The sequence below is a fragment of the Euprymna scolopes genome, chromosome 4, assembly GCF_053919585.1.
Source record: "Euprymna scolopes isolate OS-2025 chromosome 4, ASM5391958v1, whole genome shotgun sequence".
Classification (NCBI taxonomy): domain Eukaryota; kingdom Metazoa; phylum Mollusca; class Cephalopoda; order Sepiida; family Sepiolidae; genus Euprymna; species Euprymna scolopes.
In genome coordinates, this window is record NC_136485.1 from 19,072,852 (window position 1) to 19,084,160 (window position 11,309).

An 11,309-nucleotide genomic window follows, 5' to 3' on the forward strand; every position below is an offset into this window, starting at 1 on the left:
TTCATCAATGCAGTATCACACATTTTATGAAAATAAAATGTAAATAAAAAATACAAAATGTAACAATGTATTCAAACCATTTCCCCCCCCCCCCTCATTTCAAAGACTCTGGTTTCATTTTGTATGCTGGCGGTTTGGCTGTTGTGGTAAATTGTTACCAAATTTTACAAGCAAGTATTAACAGCCATGGGGGGGGGGCGGATCTGTATAATCAGCACAATTTGAACAAGCTTTAAAACAAAACAAAAAAAATTAAAAAAAAAAAAGATTAACAAAAAATTAGGTGTGTAAGGGTGAGAGCACATGTCTTCTTCATTCACCAATCGGCCAATTAGGATCCTAAGTGGAAAAAAGAGGGTTTGGCTCAACAAGCGATTCAATACGCATCGATTAAAAACAAACACGCAAAGTGATTGTTAACAACGCACTGAAAGTGGAAAACGTCACGAAGTTGAATTTGATTGCAATTCCGTTTACAGATGGCCGGAAAGGAAATAATATTAAGTGCGCTACTTTACCAAAAAACTCGATTTTTTTTTTTTTTGAGGGGGGGGGAGGCTCTGTTTTGAACGAATATCACATTTAAAATCGTGGCTATCAAGTAGTTTTAAGGACTGTTAATATCCAATGTATTCCCTATTTTTTCAATGGTGGCCATGTTTTTTTGCGCATGTATTGAATTTTTACGTGCACGCAAAAAACATCAGTGAAAATAATAGAGACTACATTGGATAATAAAGGTCTTAATATGAGGAAAACTACTTTTCTTCATCGATTTTAAATGATATTCCTTCGAAACAGAACCGAGTGCCCATTTTTTTTTTTTTTTTTTCAAGTCTTCAGTTGGTCTTCTACCGCATATAGATCCAAAATAGTTCTTCGAGTAGAAATTTTAAATTTAGGTACCCTCTCCTTTTCTTAAACCTCTTCACCTCACCCACACAAAAAAGTAAAATCGTAATTTAGTGGCCTGAACATAACGTGATCAAATAATTGTGTACAGACGATAAATATTTTTACCGGGCATTTTTAACAAGTGATAAAACAAAGGGGGGGGGGTAAAAAATATATATATCAAATAAATGTTACTTAAGGCAAAATAAGTAGCTCTTATAAACCTAGATGAATGTTTTGCATTCTAACTTATTTTAAAGCGTTTCTTTACTTTGAAACAAAAATTATCAAGTTTGTGTAGTTGGAACGGAAAAAATGGCTGGTTCGTTACAGCTATGTTGAACCTCGACATTCGCTCAAAAATCGAAAATTAAACAAATATACGTAGAAACACGTCCAATAAATGTCAGCAATCGCACAAAAATGTAATGGTCTAATAGTTGTAAAAGATCCCGTAGACAATAGGGGCAATTCGGAAGCTTAACTGATTGTTCTAAGGGAAGTGACTCTATTTGACTAAGAATTATAAGATAAAAAAAATTCTATTCTATTTAATGTAACAAAGTTTTATTGACATTAATAACAAAAAAATGTAAAATGCGATGATATCGTAATTTTCTAAAACAAAACATTTGAGTAACTAAGAAAAAATAATTTTTTCAACTACTTTAGTAAAATAGAGTTATCTCCCTTAGAACAACGAGTTAAGCTTCCGAAATACCAGGCTAAATTGACATTATACAGTTTTATCGTACTAATGTTCCTATTTACAATGCCTCCCCACGGGACAGAGTTAGACACCAGGGTCGTTTTTTAGCGTGGAGAAAAGGAACAAAAATAAAAATTGTCTCAGTCGTGAAGGATTTCTCTTCCACTGACAGAGAACGAGAAATTGAAGTGCAGCACTGCAGCATCTGAAGAACAGATACTACACTTTGATCTTGTCCCGAAGGCCAAGAAATCAGTAGTTTGTTATCGTACTAATGTTGCGTGCATCTTTTCCAGTATTTAAAAAATTTATTTTACATATTGCCATCCAGACCTAGGGTTTCAAGGTAGAGTCAAGGACGGTCATGCGTTTTAATGACTTTTACAGTTCTTTATCATTAGTTTAAACCGATTTCAAAATAAGATTTGAATCCACCAAATATTTTATTTCTTTTTGTGGGTCGGCCATTTTGTTCGGAACAGTTAAACTTTTAGCAGCCCTTAAATCGAATATTCATTGAGAGCAAAACTAAAACAAATTCTTCATGAATTTTTTTTTCTTGGTGCCAAAGCCAACAGAGTCTTGGTCATTTGTGAAATTCCTTTACCCCCCCCCCCCGGTTGATTGCGGCATGTTCTTGGTTCTGTACAGTTCTACAAATACATGCTTCCAGACCTTGCCTATTCCTTTTGAGGCCAGGGTTAGTTTATTGCTAATCGCCAGAGACGCCCTGACTGGGGAATGCCGACGGAGTTGCCCAGATAGTTTTTGCAGGACAGAGTGCTCTTCCTATAGGACACTGGTTCTTCAACCCCACTTTCCAATCATTCTTGTCTCAAATCATTTCACCATGGGAAGAAGATAATTTTTTTAAAAAGTACTTATACAGAGAAGGTACCGTGCTAAAATAACGTTATTATTTAGAAAACCATTCTTAACATGTGGAGGGGAGGATGTTTCGTAACTATTCTGTACTTTCGCTAAACAATTTAATGAACAAAAGATACCATAAAACTTGAATTTAACTTCAAAATACTATTTAAAAAAAAGCAAGGTACCTTCCTAGCATAAAATTTTCCTTTGCAGACAGACACCATACTAGATCTGAAAATCACACCTTCTCAAGTACATATCATAAAAACCTCGACACCTCAAAAGCATGTGGACCTGATCTCATCCTGGCTGTACTATAAAAAAAATTGCTCTGCTGAGGTTGCTCCAGTACTCTCTAAACTTTTCAACAAATGTCTTAACGAGTCTTGCTTTCCTGACTGCTGAAAACTGCTTCGTGTGGTATCAGTTTACAAGTATTCTAGCAAAAGAACTGACCCATTAAATTATTGCTCCATTAGCCTCCTCCCTCTTTTCACCAAAATATTTGAGTCCATAATTAATGAAGCTCTAGTCCACCATCTTACAGTTGTTAAACTTCTGTCCAATAACAATATAGATTTAGGAAAGCCCGTTCTACTGCAGATATCCTAACTGTAATCTCTAAACATATACACCATGCACTAGACAAAGCAAGAGAAGGCAGGGCAGTATCCTTAGATATGCCTAAGGCTTTAAACAGGGTGTGGCACGATGCTCTTCTCACGAAAATCAGATCATATGGTATTACTGGACGAATACTTAACATAATTAAATCCTTCTTAAATAAAAGAAGAATCCAGGTTGTCCTCGACAGTTTTACATCTAAACAATATGATGTAAATGCGGTTGTACCTCGGGGGCGATTCTTGGACTTTTATTATTCTTGATATTCATAAATGATCTCCCTGATAAAATTGTCTCTGAGATGGGCATATTTGCTTATGACACCACACTCTATAACAGGCATGTGGGGAAAATGAATAAACACATGGCGGAAATCTTAGAAAAAAAACAAACTTGGGGACAAAAATAGATGATAATATTCAATGCTGGCAAGACTAAGCTTGTTTCTTTTAATAATGACCAGAAACCTTCTGAACCACCAATACTTATGGCTAATGATACATTACTTGAAAGTACTTTGTTCAAACTCCTAGGCTTAACGTTCCCAGGGAACATGAGTTGGAACAAATACTTTGAGGGCATTTCTATCATGTTAGAAAATTACACCTAAAAGTATCCTGTACCTCTACAAGGTCATCATTCGCCCATATATGGAGTATTGTTGTCACATTTAGGCTGGTGGATCTGCTATTAGTTTCTCACTCCTGGACAGGGTTCAAAAAAGTCGGCAACCTAATAGGTCCTGCACAGTCAGCTAGGCTTCAGCCTCTGTCCCATCGACGAAATGTTGCATGCCTCTGTCTGTTTTACAAGTATATTAAAGGTAAATGCTCAACAAGCAGAAAAAACACACCGCTACAACTCAGAGTTCCCCAGATGCCAAAAATCTTCTACTCTAATAGTTTCTTTCCAAGAACTGCTAGATTTTGGAATCTCCTTCTGGGTCCCTGCTTCCTCGACTATACTGACATGCAGAAGTTCAAGTGTAATGTAAACAGACACCTTGCTGCTCAACTCCCTATATAGTATCCCCACAATTATGTCCCAGATAGTAGCCCCCTACATCAAAGTGGTACTGTGCTTTGTTTGGAGTAAAAATCGAATAAAAATTTAAAAAAAAAAAAAAAACATTTAATCCATAAGTGTAGTATTATTTACTCTTCATCTTTTATGTTCCTGGGAGAAATGCTGGTGCTTATTTAGATTGGTACTTATGGCAGCAATTAAAAGTAAAGTGTGTATTATGTACGTACTCGTTACAGAATGAAGATGTCATATTCCAAAAATTACGTAAATCGATTAAGTAGTTTTATTTAAAACTAAGAAAATAATAATTTACTGTTTTTAGCGATTTTACTACTAAACTGCCTTGAACATGAGGCTTATTTTTCACCTATCAACTTCGGTTTGAGTTATCCCTCTCTTTTATTTCATCGAATTTAATCATGGCCAACGAACACGGTCGTAAAATTTGATTTACTTGAATGATAAAAGAATATTTGATCAAATTACGTGATTTTTGGAATATTTCTACGTGCCGTAACTCGTACATACATCAAATACAGAAAAGTCTGTATGATGTATTACATCATACAGACTTTTCTGTATTTTTTTTTCTTACTTTTAATTGCCACCAATCTGAATAAGATTGAAATGCTTTTAGACTGAGGCCATTTTCAATTTTGTCTTAATCCATAGTGTTACCTTTTTTTTTTTGGAGGGGGGGGGGTCGATATACAGCACATTTAAAAACTGACCTCGTGTTTAACTTCAATCTCGTAGGGTGCAAGAAATAACCTAGAGATTATTGCGAAATATTTCCATTTTACCTAATATATCGCCACCCTGACCATGATTGTAAAAAAATAGGTAAAACTATACAAACACCGTGACAGCGAATTAACCCTACCTCTAACCCTAACCCTAAACCTAACCCTAATCCTAACGCTGTCACGGTGTTTGTATAATAATACCAAAAAATAAAATGAAACGTAAGAAATAAATACTTGGATCTTTTAAACCGAAATAGTTTGGGGGTTTTTTTCCATGAGAGGGGATGGGCAACAATAAACAAAAATGAATGAATTATAGCATAGTTGTCCATCCGTAGATAAAATAGGTCAATTGTTTTGGAAACGAACGCGTATGTTTCTGTTATACAATATAAACAACACGTTAGGATTTGCTAAAAGTTTAAATAATATTGACGTGGGTTATAGCAACTAGAAGTCATTTTATATTTTGCTTTCGTTTTAAAATAATCTTAAGTTCGTGAAAGCAAGAAGAAAAAAAACAAACTTTTTTTTTTTTTCCGGAGTGAAGAAGAGTAAAGCAGGTGTTCAATTTTAACGGGTACGTTTACCTACGCACAAAAATGGAAAAAAAAAAAAAAAAAAAAACTTCGTGAATAAACAAATAATAAAGATAGACCGACATAGCTTGGCTAGGGTCGTAAAAATAAAAGCAATTATTTTGGATTTATTTTTTCTAAATAATTTTCAAAATGTCATAAGTGAAACCAGTGATGGCATCTTATAAAGGATGGACTGAATACCTGTTTGTTTTGGTTTTTATTTTTTATGCTGGTAAAAAAAAGTTTTACGACAACGCTTACAGCTAAATTTAGTAATTTAAATAATTCTAACGACATTATTAATTCCGTATGAATAAGTTAGACGATTTTTAATGTAAATTTTACTCACAAAACAGGTAGAAAAATGCATAAACTCCAACATAACTCCGTCCGATTTACTTGAGATTTGACTATTCACAACTCCACTACGACGACGGAAAACGGGAAGCTTTTTTTTTTTTTTTTTTTTTTTACGTGCAGGAGAAGGGGAGGTGAGGGGAAGAAGATGCGGAGAGAAGGGGGGAGGGGAAAAAAGGAAGAAAAAGAATAGAAAGAACAGGAAAGTGCCTATGTCGGCAAGACTGACGTCACGGCGACAGTGCGACATATACCTGTTACAATTAACCGCCGTCTTTCCCTTTCTCGTTGTATTTGTTAAACAATCGACAACACCACCAGCAGTGTCCTCTCTCTCTCTCTCTCTCTCTCTCTCTCTCTCTCTCTCCGTTTTGTTGAATAGTTTACTTTTTAAAGATATTTTTATTAAAAAAAAAACAACAACAAAAAACTTATAACAAGGTTTAAAGGTTCAGTTTTTTTTTTGTCTGGTAGGAATTTTTATTTAATACAGAATCCATACGAATAAATAATTAAGAAATATAGCAGGTGTTATTACCTTAAAAAAAAATAGGATACATATTTGTGGGGGTTTAACAACATTCCTTTACATAAGCTCTTTTTAAGCTTACGCCCGCCGTGTTAAAAGCTCTGGCAATTCAGGTCTTTCTGGATTTCAGGTGCCCTGTCACAATCAGGTTTCTTGTTTATTAATCCATTCCGTAGTGTGCTTAAATTTTAACGAAACTTTATAAGTTGTGTTAACTATTTTACATCAATCGCATCATGAGTTGAATTTTTTTCCAGCATCAAATCCCCACTTTTAAGTTTAGAAGTCAAGATATGTAACCGTTCAAGGAAGAGTATGAGTTTATTCAGCTGACTCTGTAGTGACACACAGAGAACCGAATGTTCCCCCTGTAACGATCAAGTATCACCCAGTACCGCTCTCATTTTTGTAAACAAACATCGGCAGAAACTATTACATGACTGACACCCCGAACACGTCATGACCACGCAACGTTTTTTTTTTTAAACAACAAAGATAATGACATAAAATGTAATATCTAGCAATTAAACAAAAACAACCGACTTTAATTGTGAACCAAGATTAATATATATGTAGTCAAGAAACACCCAATAAATCTGACCTAACACTTTTTCATAAAAGAAGTGACTTTTTCAGCAAAAAAGGGCCAGTCAGCTTGGCTAGGGAGCAAGGAGACTCTTTAATCCCAACTTTGATGAGATTTTGTCAAGTACGTCAGCCCAGCATTCAAGAGATTCAGCAGTGTTAGCAACAGGAGCCAAACCTTTTTAGGTTAACTACAAAACTATTCATGCAATTCAAACCGTCCTTTTAAGAACAATTCACAAATGAATGCCGTATACACTTTACTCTCTACTATCACCTGCCCTCTGAGATTCCCTTCTACAGTCACCGACTCCTGCAGCTTCCAATGATTCCACCGGTTTCAGTTCACTCTTGAAGCTTCCAGTGACTCCAGCTCACTACTGCAGCCTCCAGCTCACTTTTACAACTCCAACGACTCTGGCAGCATCTTTCTCATTCTTGCAGCTTCCAACAACCCCAGTACACTCCAGCAGCCTTCAACACTTCCAGCTACCAGCTACAGTGTCTGTTGACGTCTAGCTACCATCTCCAGTGTCCGTTAACAACCAGCAACCTGTTCTAGTGCCTGTCAACGTCCAACTACCCACTTCCAGTACCTACTGACGTCCAATTATCTGTTCCAATGCCACAAGTTCAATGATTCAGTGAACCAACTTGTTATATTTCTCTTGTTGCAGTAATCATCGTTGTTGCATTAACATGAATAACAAAATTGGCATCTTAATAACTTTATTTTATTGCAAACATTTTGTCTACAAACAACTTTCAATGAGAAGTCTATTTTTTTACTGACTACCAGCTAGCCAGTGTTGGGAAGACAGAGAGAGAGACAGACAACAGACAGACAGAAAGAGAGAGAGAGAGAGAGAGAGAGAGAGAGAGAGACAGACAGACAGACAGATAGACAGACAGACAGACAGACAGACAAAGCTAGTAGTTTTAGTTTGAATATGAAAACATTTTTACATATTTTTACGTCACAAGAACCCAAGTTTTCCCAGCTGGCCAAACTTGAGTTCTTGTACCGGAAAAATATCCAGTAAATAAAACGTTGTTTAGTAAATCGTTATTTTTTTTTTGCATTTTTTAATTTTTTATTTCCATACACCAAACATGGATATAAATATAACTAAAACATCCGCTGGATCATAAGCTTCATTTTGGTACCTTGCTTGCCTGGGTGGGTTGCTGGTAGGCTGAGATAAACCACGTCACACACACACATACACACACACACACACACACACACACACACGCACACACACACACGCACAGAGTAAATTGAACTTACTAAGGGAGATAATAACTTTCGATGAATATCGGAAAATAATCCAGTAAATAAAATGTTGTTTAGTTAATCGTTATTTTTTTGCATTTTTTGCATTTTTTGCATTTTTCTTGCATTTCCATACACCAAACATGGATATAAATATCACTAAAACATCTGCTGGGTCATAAGCTTCATTTTGGTACCTAACTTGCCTGGGTGGATTGCCTGTAGGCTGAGATAAACCGCGTCACACACACACACACACACACACACACACACACATTAGGAAAATTTATAATAAGAAGATAAAGTAGGTCTCATATTTTGATTTTTGTGGTGAACGGTTGCATATTAATTTTTGTTTATTAAGTAATCCCTTTATATTCTGCTGTGCACACAAGTTTGTTTTTCCTTCTTTACCATTGCCGAATTTTATATCCGCGTCTCCTGTTTTAGCTACAAGATCAATATACAGTGATCAGCTCCTGCAAGAAACTCAATCAAAAGTTTCTCTTGTTAAATAGAAAGATATGTGTTCAGCAAGCTTTTGTGAACTCAGCAAGAATTTAAAAGGTGCCAAAATCCGTAAATTAAGAAATATGATTTTAAACGACCTCAAAATCTTACTTGGTATTCTCACCTGAACCTACTCCCGACCAATTCATACTTGGATGTAAGAGGCTACTATTTAGAACCATGTATACAGGGACATTATGTAGGGAGTGGAGTAGCAAAATGTCTGTTCATTACACTTGAACTTCTGCATGTCAGTACAGTCAAGGAAGCAGGAAACCAGGAGGTAATTCTAAACTCTAGCAGTCCAACAAATGGTGGCTTTGTAGTGATATCAAATACTATCAGGTATGAGTAATTTTCTAGCATTGTAGAGAGAGCCCACTTTCTTTGCAGCAGCCTTGGCAGTGTTGTCAATGTATTTGTTTCAATTCATGTTGCTTGTAGATGTTTAGCCAAGGAGTTTGAATGATGACCTCTCCTCTCGGGTGTTATTAGTTATGGCAATCGGTGATTGAGAAGGTTAAAGGAAAGAAGTTTAGTCTTAGTAGCATTAAATGCTGCCATCCATTTATAACCCCATTTAACTACAGATTGTAAGTTACTTTCAAGATTTCTGTCATTGCATTGGATATATGTATATTTGTTTTCCCCTCGTGTCTATATAGAGTGTAGCGTTGAGCTTACATTAATTTGCAGATTCGAATTAATTTGTATAAATATCTGCGTAGATTTTTAGTCAATGCTTTAATGGTGTTGGCTATCCTATATGTATTTATGTGTTCAATCTAAAAATGTGCCGATGAAAAGGCTAAAACTTAAAGATAATATAGACTTCAACAAAATATTTATTGGTCACAAACACAATTTGGTTCGCTATGACATACTGTTCATTAGAATTTGTATAAAGATAGTATAAGTAGAATGATGAATTTGTATAAAAGGAATGTGTAAAATTATGTATCCATAACGATGCACATAACGTTTGCTGTAAAACTGAGTTCATGAGAATATGTTCAACAAAGTCTTAATATAAAGTGTGTGGAAGAGAGTAGAAAACATCTAGCATGGCATTTTCTTTTTTTTTTCATTTTCTTTATTTTAAGATAGTAATGCTGGGTATGGGGCAGCCAAACCAGCTGCGAACATTCATCTGCTTTTTATTGATACAAGCTGAGAGCTCTTTTTAGTATCCTCGTTGTTCCCTCACCATAGTGTGTTTGCACATGTGAGCACAGATGGTGTGTGATGTGTTTGTCAAAGCAGCTGTCAGATCAGGATGGGAACGGAGACGGTCAGACTGATGTTATCTGCAGCAACTACTAGATCCGAAAGATAGTTTATGTATCCCTGTTTTATGAGGCACAGCCTGCCATCATGAAAAGGAGAGATAAGACGATGACACCTAATGAATGTCTGGGTAAATGTATTGAGAAAGAGAGGTAATCCGAAATATTTCTCAAGTAAATTTTCCTATTGTTGTTTTTTCCAGCGATACATACGGTTAATATTGGCTCCGCCTCGAAGCTCATTGTTTTATTTACTTAGAAAGTCGCCCTTTTAATTTGTTTGGACGTATATAACATTTTTATTCATTTTATTATTTTTAAAACGGTAATCTACATACATGCGTGTTTCGAGGTCGTTACCTCTCGTCAGCGTAGTTGAACTGTTTCTAGGGATATATACATATATACACACACACACACACACACACACACACACACAGATATATATATATATATATATATATATATATATATATATATATATATATTTCTAGAATGTGAGAGATTATATATAATTATTTCCACAGCCCAAAGAACGCCGCAGCCCACAAGAGCCATGCCAGCCAATGATCTGGAAGTCTAAGACTCGAGTTTCACCTTCATTTGGGCTCATCAGTCAGACATATCTGCACCCGGGATTTGAAACCCGAGCCTCCTGCATGCGAAGCAAGCACTCTACAAATTGAGCAAACGCAGGAGGCTTGGGCTTCAAATCTTAGACTTCTGGTTCGTTTGCTGGCATGGCTCTTGTGGGCTGCGGCGTTCTTTGGCCTGTGGAAATAATTATATATAATCTCTCACATTCTGAAAATTCTATAACAAAAATGGCTCATTAGGTTAGCTCTGCTGGATGGCGTCGTCCTTTCAAGTTCAAAATCCCTGCTTGTGAGACGTCGGTTTGGGTTCAGCTGGTTGGATGACCGCGTCCCTTGTTGAGACGAAGTAGGTTCATTTTACAGTCGGATTTCGTCGCGGTTTGCTTGATCTGTGTTGGTTAATAGAATTTCTTGTGTGCGGGGCCTTTGCTCAGTTGGTAGAGTGCCTGCCTCGTATGCAGGAGACTTGGGTTTCAAATCCCAGGTGCGGATATGTCTGACTGATGAGCCCAAATGAGGGCGAAACTCGAGTTTTAGACTTCTGGTTCGTTGGCTGGTATGGCTCTTGTGGGCTGCGGCGTTCTTTGGGCTTTTATATGAAAAAACAGCTATATTCCAAATTGCATAACATTATTCATCTTACCATTTATTTCTTTCAACATTTCAAAGCGTTCAATCTTGACAGTATCTGTTTCATAGCACAGAAACAATCATATA

At 36.2% G+C, this 11,309-nt stretch overlaps 1 protein-coding gene across 5 annotated transcripts in view; it reads right to left on the reverse strand.

Annotated features, from left to right (window-relative positions):
- Nucleotides 1-6,071, reverse strand: part of LOC145266936 (uncharacterized) — a 268,235-nt gene extending 262,164 nt beyond the window's left edge. For 2 of the 5 annotated variants that reach the window (XM_080122778.1, XM_080122768.1), the window contains exon 1: nucleotides 5,803-6,071. The gene's annotated coding sequence lies outside the window, so the exon portion shown is untranslated. The remainder of the gene's footprint in view (nucleotides 1-5,802) is intronic. The other 3 variants (XM_080122762.1, XM_080122743.1, XM_080122754.1) reach the window with 3 other exon arrangements.
- Between the last annotated feature and the right edge of the window lie 5,238 nt (nucleotides 6,072-11,309).